A 7,510-nucleotide genomic window follows, 5' to 3' on the forward strand; every position below is an offset into this window, starting at 1 on the left:
CTGATGCCATCTTCTGGTGTGTCTGAAGACAGCTACAGTGTGCTCATATACATAAAATAAAATGAATCTTTAAAAAAAAAGAAAGGAAGGAAGGGAAGAAGGAAGGAAGGAAGGAAGGAAGGAAGGAAGGAAGAAAGAAAGAAAGAAAGAAAGAAAGAAAGAAAGAAAGAAAGAAAGAAAGAAAGAAAGAAAGAAAGAAAGAAAGAAAGAAAGCAAGCTAGTCCTTGAGGGTAGAGGGAGGTTTTCAGGTCACTTCCAGCTCCGGGACCTCTGACACCTGTGTCCAAATGTGTGGTGTTGTTAGAAATGGGGGACATAGCATCCACCTTCTGGGGAAGGCCCTATTCTTTAGGGTTATTTTACTCAGTGTTCCAATATTACAACATTGTCCTTGGGACAGAGATCACTTTAGGACAAAATATGCTTCAAAGGAAGAATTCAGAACTGAGCACTGCATTTCAGGAGATGATAGACAAGTCTAGAGGGATCATATGCCCCTCCTAAGAGTTTCTTCCTTCAACATCACACCCTGGACTTCCTCCCAGTAGTCATACAACTTTTTGGTTCAGGGTACTCCACATCACAGCCTTAGCACCACTCTCTTCTGCCAGGTCAGCATGCCCCACCCAACCCCTGTGTAATTAGTTCCTGGACTAAAATTCATTATTGTTAAATGAGATGACCCTCTGTTACAGCTTACTTTGATCATTCTGGATCTCAGTTCTGTCATCTGTGACAAAATCGCCATCACTGCCAGTGATGTCATCTGCAAATTTGATGAGTGGACGCTCATTGACTTTGTCTAAGTCATGGGCAGAAATGTTAAATTTGTCAAGTCAACAGCAGAAATCTGGGATGGGGCCCTAATTCTGCCTCAGCCAACTCTGTCTCTGGAAAGCTCGATGGGGAAACGTGAAGAATTACAAACTCACAAAAGAGTCAAGTATGAGTGAAAAGGTCAATTGATTATAGATATGCACTATTGGCCTAAATCCTGGAATTAATTCCTGAAGGCTCTTTGTGTTCTCATTTCTTACTATCCAACAATGAAAGAAGTGTCTGATAGTCACAGGAATCAGGGGCTGGATATGCCATTTTCAAGCTGAAATGAGATGAGCCCACCTAAGGGATAGTTCCATGAAGGCAAGTTAGGAGGCATGGTTTTTCTGCTCTTCCATGGACATCCCAGATGCAAAGGCAAGGAGAATATGAGCCAACCTTCAGTCTGCACAGTCTAATGAAACATAAAGATGCATAATAAAGTTTCCTGTCTCCTGTGATGACTGCTCTAAGAGAGGAGAGGTATGCACAGCATACTGTGGGGTCTTGCACAGGGGATACTATTTCTACAGGAGAAACTCAAAAACTTTCAGAGAAAACATATTTGAGCTAGGTCTAGAAGGAGGAATGGGAGTTTGCTAGGTAACAAGAAGGGGAGAGATATTCTCAGCACAGGTGGAAAAACAGGAACTGGAGATGTGACGCATCTGGGGAATAGAGAGGAATTGGGGATGAGGATGCCTAAGATGCAGGGTGTAGAAATAGCCTCTTCTACTCACCTCAGCATCCTGGGCTCCCACTGTGAACTTAATACTGTTTCCACTTCTTGGCAATGTTCAGATGAAAATTATGTAGGTCCTGCCTTGGAGAATTTATAAAGTGGATAGATCTGCATGAGTCACTTAGCCTCTCTGAAGCTCTGTCTCCTCAGAAAAGCAGAGATAGTGATAAAAGTTCGTGCTATAGGGCAGTAGTTCTCAACCTTCCTAATGCTGTGACCCTTTAATACAGTTCCTCATGTTACGGTGACCCCCAGCCATAAAATTATATCGTTGCAACTTCATAGCTTTCATAATTTTGCTGCTTTATTAATCATAATGTAAATATATGATACGCAGGATATCTGATATGAAACCTCCAAAGAGGTCATGGCACACAGGTTGAGAAATGCTACTAGAGAGGATTGAAGGGTAGCATGTGTAGAATACCCAGTGTAGTACACCATATCTGCCTGGCAAACCTATCGCTGAAGCCTTTCCCAGTCCATCCAGAAAGATATACAAGCCCTTAGACTGAGTAACAAGAAATACACTGTATACAATAAGGTCTGGAGGCTTAGAAGTCCAAGACCAAGGTTCCAGGTGGCTTGGTGTCTGAGGATTTGCTTACTGTTGCTTTCGTAAAGATTCTTGTTTCATCTGCATGTATGTATGTGCACCACCTGTGTGTCTGGTGCCCTCAGAGGCCAGAAGTTACCAGGTCTTCTGAAACTGGAATTACAAATAGTTATGAACTGCCATGTAGGTAGTGGGGTCTGAACCCAGACCCTCTGAAAGCAGTACGTGCTCTTAACTACTGAGCCATCTCTCCAGCTGCAGACGACACCTTCTTGCTACATGCTTATTTCTTTTTAAGGACACTGTGAGCTGGAACTCTCCCTACACAGTCACTTTCTATCTACCTGTCAACACCACAGTGAGAATTAGGCTCCAGCATGAATTCTGAAGAGAAATAGCATCGAAACACTGCAGAGCCCTCTTTTTCCTCATGTGTGTTCCCATAGAATGAGGCTGAATTCCCATGGCTTCCTCATTTAAGTACATCAGGAATTCAGCTTTTATCTGCTTTCTGAGAGAGCTGTCTCCAATCGAGCCACCTATAGCTTCTTTGGGAGCACTCAAATGCCAACTGAAATGCAAGCACCGTTGACTCTTCCTTCACCAGGAACTTTCTACTTCCTGTCTCTTCATCTTCTTCGGGGAAAAGATTAGACATAGCCCAGGTTCCTAAGCCAAGTTGAAGTTGACTCAGAAATGCACCAGAACAGGAATTAATCTAGTCCACTAAGGATACAGATCTGGGAGGAAGTCCAGGGCAGAGACAGAACCTGGTGGGTGGCACAGCAGAGGAGCATATGACAACAAGAGCACAGAATGCAAATTCAGCACAAGAGAGTCCAATAAATGTCTGACCTAAGACTCCACAGCAAGGATACAAGGGCCACTGAGTACCTGACGTCTTGCCTCCATTCAATCACGGAGAATACAAATAGTTTATGTGCCTGTGCTTAGGGCATCCTTACACAACCCACAGGACTGAAGACGGTTCCTACTTTATAACATAACCCTGACTCAGAGTTTTATGCAACTTACTAATGAACAATCAGCTAGTATACAGAAGAATTCAGATTTGACCCAGGGCCTGACATTGTCATGACTATCTAATGTCACCTCTTTGCTGTGATGAAACACCCTGACCAAGTCAACTTAGGGAACAAAAAGTTTATTTGGCTTACACTTCCAGGTCACACCCCCCTTACTGAAGAGAAGTCAGAGCAAGAATTTAAGCAGGAACTTGGAACAGAAAGCATTAAAGAATACTATTTTCTGGCTTGTTCTTTGGCTTGATCACTAGCATGTTCTCTGATATAGCATAGAACTACTTGCCTAGGGAGAGTGCTGTCCACAGTGGGCTGCTACTTCCTTCATCAATTAATTATCAAATCAGTACCCTACAGACATGCTCCCAGGCCCATCTGATCAGGACAACTCCTAACTTGAGGTGTTCCTCTCAGACTGTGTCGAAGTTTGTCTCTAGGCTGTGTCAATCAGACAATTAAAGCTACCTAGGGCAGTATATCCTTTACTATCCTTTGGTCATGGCAATAGCTACAGCATTTGAATATCTACCAAGTACAGGTACTACAACCAGTAATTTCTAAGATTTATCTGTTGTTTTTTTATTCTAGAACAAATTTCCAAGCAAGTGTTCCCATCTCCAGTCCCAGAATTCCAATGTCTTCTACCCCAGAATTACATCCCAGAAGCACCAGAATCGAGCTCCAGTTATGACTGCCTGATTCCAGGCCAGGTTTTGTGTTCTCTTCTAGGGTCATCAGACACAAGATCTGGGAATCAAAACCTAATAGGAAGTCCAGCCTAGCAGCCTGCATGGAGTTGTAGCTTAGGAGAACTGGAAATGCAGGAAGCCAGAGCTTCTGGTTCCCACTGTACAAAGCAGAGGTGGCAGCGTCTGAGCCAAGCAGGAGTCCCACCCACCACGTTTCTGGTGCTATCACCCTGGGGCACCCTGTGTCTAAGGCCTTCTCCAAAAAGTCAGCCCTCCTTTGTGTCCCTGAAAAATAAAAATGCTCCTGTCAATAATTCCCGTAAGAAACACAGTGAGCTTTGGTTTCTGCGCTAATAAATCTGGTCTGAATGAGTCTTGGGACTGCAAGAGATGAGTGAGAATACTTTAGTTCGTTCTCCATGGACAAAGAAAGCACAGCTACCTGCCAAGTGTTACAAGCGCCCTGCCAGGAAAAGCCACAGGTCTCCTCGCCAGCACCCTGCCATCTTCAAAAAGGCTCTCCGATTTTTTTAAATGCTATAAGAGCCTGCCTCTACGCATTTTTTCCCTCTCACTGAAGTAATTCTAGACAAGCATGCTTTGAGAGTGCATGGTGGACAGGTCATCTGGAGGCAGGGGAGGGTTGTTTGCCAGCCCTGGTGGCACTCCATCTATTTGTTAAAAGGCACTGGATCTTTCAAAGGCCAAGGGGACACCCATGGCTGGCAATGTGCAGAACAGTAGCAATTATGAAGCACTTGGGGAGGACCCCTTCACCTTTAAAAGCTGCAGGCCCAGATTAGTCTCCCACAGTGCAGGAACTCCTGGGGACATATTTACTTCTGTTCTCAGTCAGGGAGAAAGGAGACAGCCTCCCAGCCTGTGGTTGCACCATCCAAGGCTGGAAGGGGGCATGACTTTGCAAAGCTAATGACCACTTTCCTGTGCAGGGTGCCGGCCACTAAAGGGGTTTAAAACTGATGCTTTGGCTTAGATCATGGGGGAAAGAACATATACAGTGTATCTTCAACAGCGTCTGGACAGAGCTAGGTCTCTGTGACAGCTGATAGTGTGTCGGGAGGTGGGTATCAAGTGAGCCTATTACTTCTATTGGGAGGTAAGATGAAGACACCACTGTGAACCTTGAGGATGGAACATGAACAGGCATCCTTGTGTAGCCCAGGCAATTCATCAGTGCTTATCCATCACTGCCACCATCCTGTCCACGCTGAGAACAGGAGACTCAAGGTCAAGTGGCAAACAGGAGACATTCATGAGGTGCATGAGCTCGGGTGGTTCTCCTTCAGAGCCACCTTTAGCTTAAGGGCCACTCTGTTCCCCCCTCTATGTCACATAGGTGGAGCTGAAGTGTGGACTACAACAGATCACTCTGATAGTCCCTGCCCTGCTTCTAGAAAGAGAACAGAACTGATTTGCTCAGTTTCATTTGATAGACCAGGCTGAGGGAGCAACAGAGAAACAGGGCAGAAGCCAACAGTGTGAGGGCTAAAGTATTATCAGATGCCTCAGGCCCATGGTAACATCCCCAGGAATGTCTAAACCATAGAAGGTTCCAGGTTCTAGGAGTCTTTCCTAGAGAGTCTGAGAGTCTGGGAGTTCAACTGTAAATGGATGCTTCCGTGAAAACCAAACAGTCCTCTCATCTGACAGAGCACAGAAGTCTTTGATAAAGAATGCCTCAGGCCCTTGTTCAGTTCTCTGCTTACTACACTTAGCTGAACCTCACCATCTCCTGGTTGCAAAATACCATCATCTCCATTTCATAGATGATAAAAACAAGTCGTAGCAGGAATGAGTAACTTGTTTGCTCTCTGGTTAAGTGACAGAGCCCATACTTCAAGGCAAGGCTGCTAACCCCAAGTGTGGCTAGCCAAAGAAATGCCACCATTCTACCTCGTTAAACCATTGCTGACATCATTAAGGATGGTGGTAACCATCATTGGTGGCAACCAAGGAGGGCACCTGGTCTCTGATCTAGTCAAAGAGGCTCAGGGATTTGCACACATTATCATATGTAATGTTCAATAGCCCTCACATGCTAATATCTATGGGGATATTTTGGATACAATATAAGCTTATCTACCATTCAATCATGATATATAACCTGGGAAAAGGGAAAATGGGACCCAGAAGACAGGTTTAATGGTACACACTTGTAATCCCAGCACTTGGGAATCCGAGAGAGGAGATTCCAGTGCAAGGCCAACTTGGGCTACATACTGAGTTCTAAAGTAGCCTGGGTTAATACGAGAGACCATATCTCAAAAACAAAATGATCTATTCTCCCAATCCTAGTCAATTCCGTATGCCCAACAATTCCTCTACATTCCTTCCTCACCTGCTTTTCCCACCCAAGGCCAAATGAAACCAGTGTCATTTCTTAGATGGGAAATATAAAGTCTCCAAGACAGAGTGGATGCACAGTCCCCATAAAGTGATGCCCCACTAACAGGAAGTATCTCCAAACCTTAGCCTTGTCTGAGCCACCCTGTGCTCTGTCAGTTCATTCCCAACCCCTCCTACCTTAAGCATCACTCCTCACACCAAAGCCTGTTCACACTCTAATATGTTAGTTAGGTGCTTTGTCAGTCTGACTGCCCTGCCTCTCAGGAAAGCTCTACCGGTGTAGTGAGAGAGCCACAGTGTAATGGAGGGAACAGTCTGAACCTGCCATAGTAGAACCTGGAGAAGAAGAACAAAGCAGAGGGAGGACTTTACAGGGACAGCCCTGTCACTCACTTGAGCTAGAAAATAAGCCCATCATTCACCCTAGAGGCAGCAGCTACTGGCTCTAAGCCATCTGAGTAGTTCTCATTGATCAGAGTGTAGACAGTATCTAAAAATTCACTAACTAGCAAGGGGAAGGGGCTTCCCTTAAAGCTCCTACTCGTAGCTCCTAGGTAAAGCTGGGACCTACAACTTTTACTAGTTTTGAGGCAGCAAAGAATAGAAAACAGATTAGCAATCTAGGACTCTATTTGTTTTGGGTTATACATGCACTTCCTCTTCCAATAATGTGCCCAAACAAGGAACTTAGCGACCTCAGGTCCTTCCCCTGACCCTCAGCTGTATAGAGATATACCTCCTTCTGAAATAGTATATGACTATCTTAGGCCAGTGTGTAACTGAGCATGCACCCAATTAAATCAGTTGCAATATGGGAACAGACATGTACAGTAAAATGATTATATGACCTATCAATCAAAATTGGCAGCCATCCAAGCTACAACATGAAGCAGCCAAATTCTTTTTCTTGAACCTCATAAAAGAAGGACCCAAAGAGTAACTTGAATACTCTCACTCAAATGGCCAATGCCAGTCTTGAGAGTGTATTCCTCTCTCGTTTATGCTACCATTCACCCTAAATAAATTTTCTGTACTACTTCTATACATTTGTATGAGTCCTTCTTTCTCAGTCTTTGGACAAGAGGCAGAGAACCCAGAGGCAATCATCCTAGACCCCTACCAGCAGTAACAGTGGGGAGCAGAATGTAGGAAACACATCAAGAAATCACATCCTCCTGTGATGGCATTGTAGCCATATCTGCTGAGTCCAGGGTCCTTCAAACTTGAGTAAAGGAGAAAGCCAAGCCATGGTGGGTAAGATGGCTTCCCCAAGGTCCCATGACTACAAGGATTT

This window comes from Mus caroli, unplaced genomic scaffold (assembly GCF_978045245.1).
Source record: "Mus caroli unplaced genomic scaffold, Mus_caroli_1 scaffold_13, whole genome shotgun sequence".
NCBI classification, from domain to species: domain Eukaryota; kingdom Metazoa; phylum Chordata; class Mammalia; order Rodentia; family Muridae; genus Mus; species Mus caroli.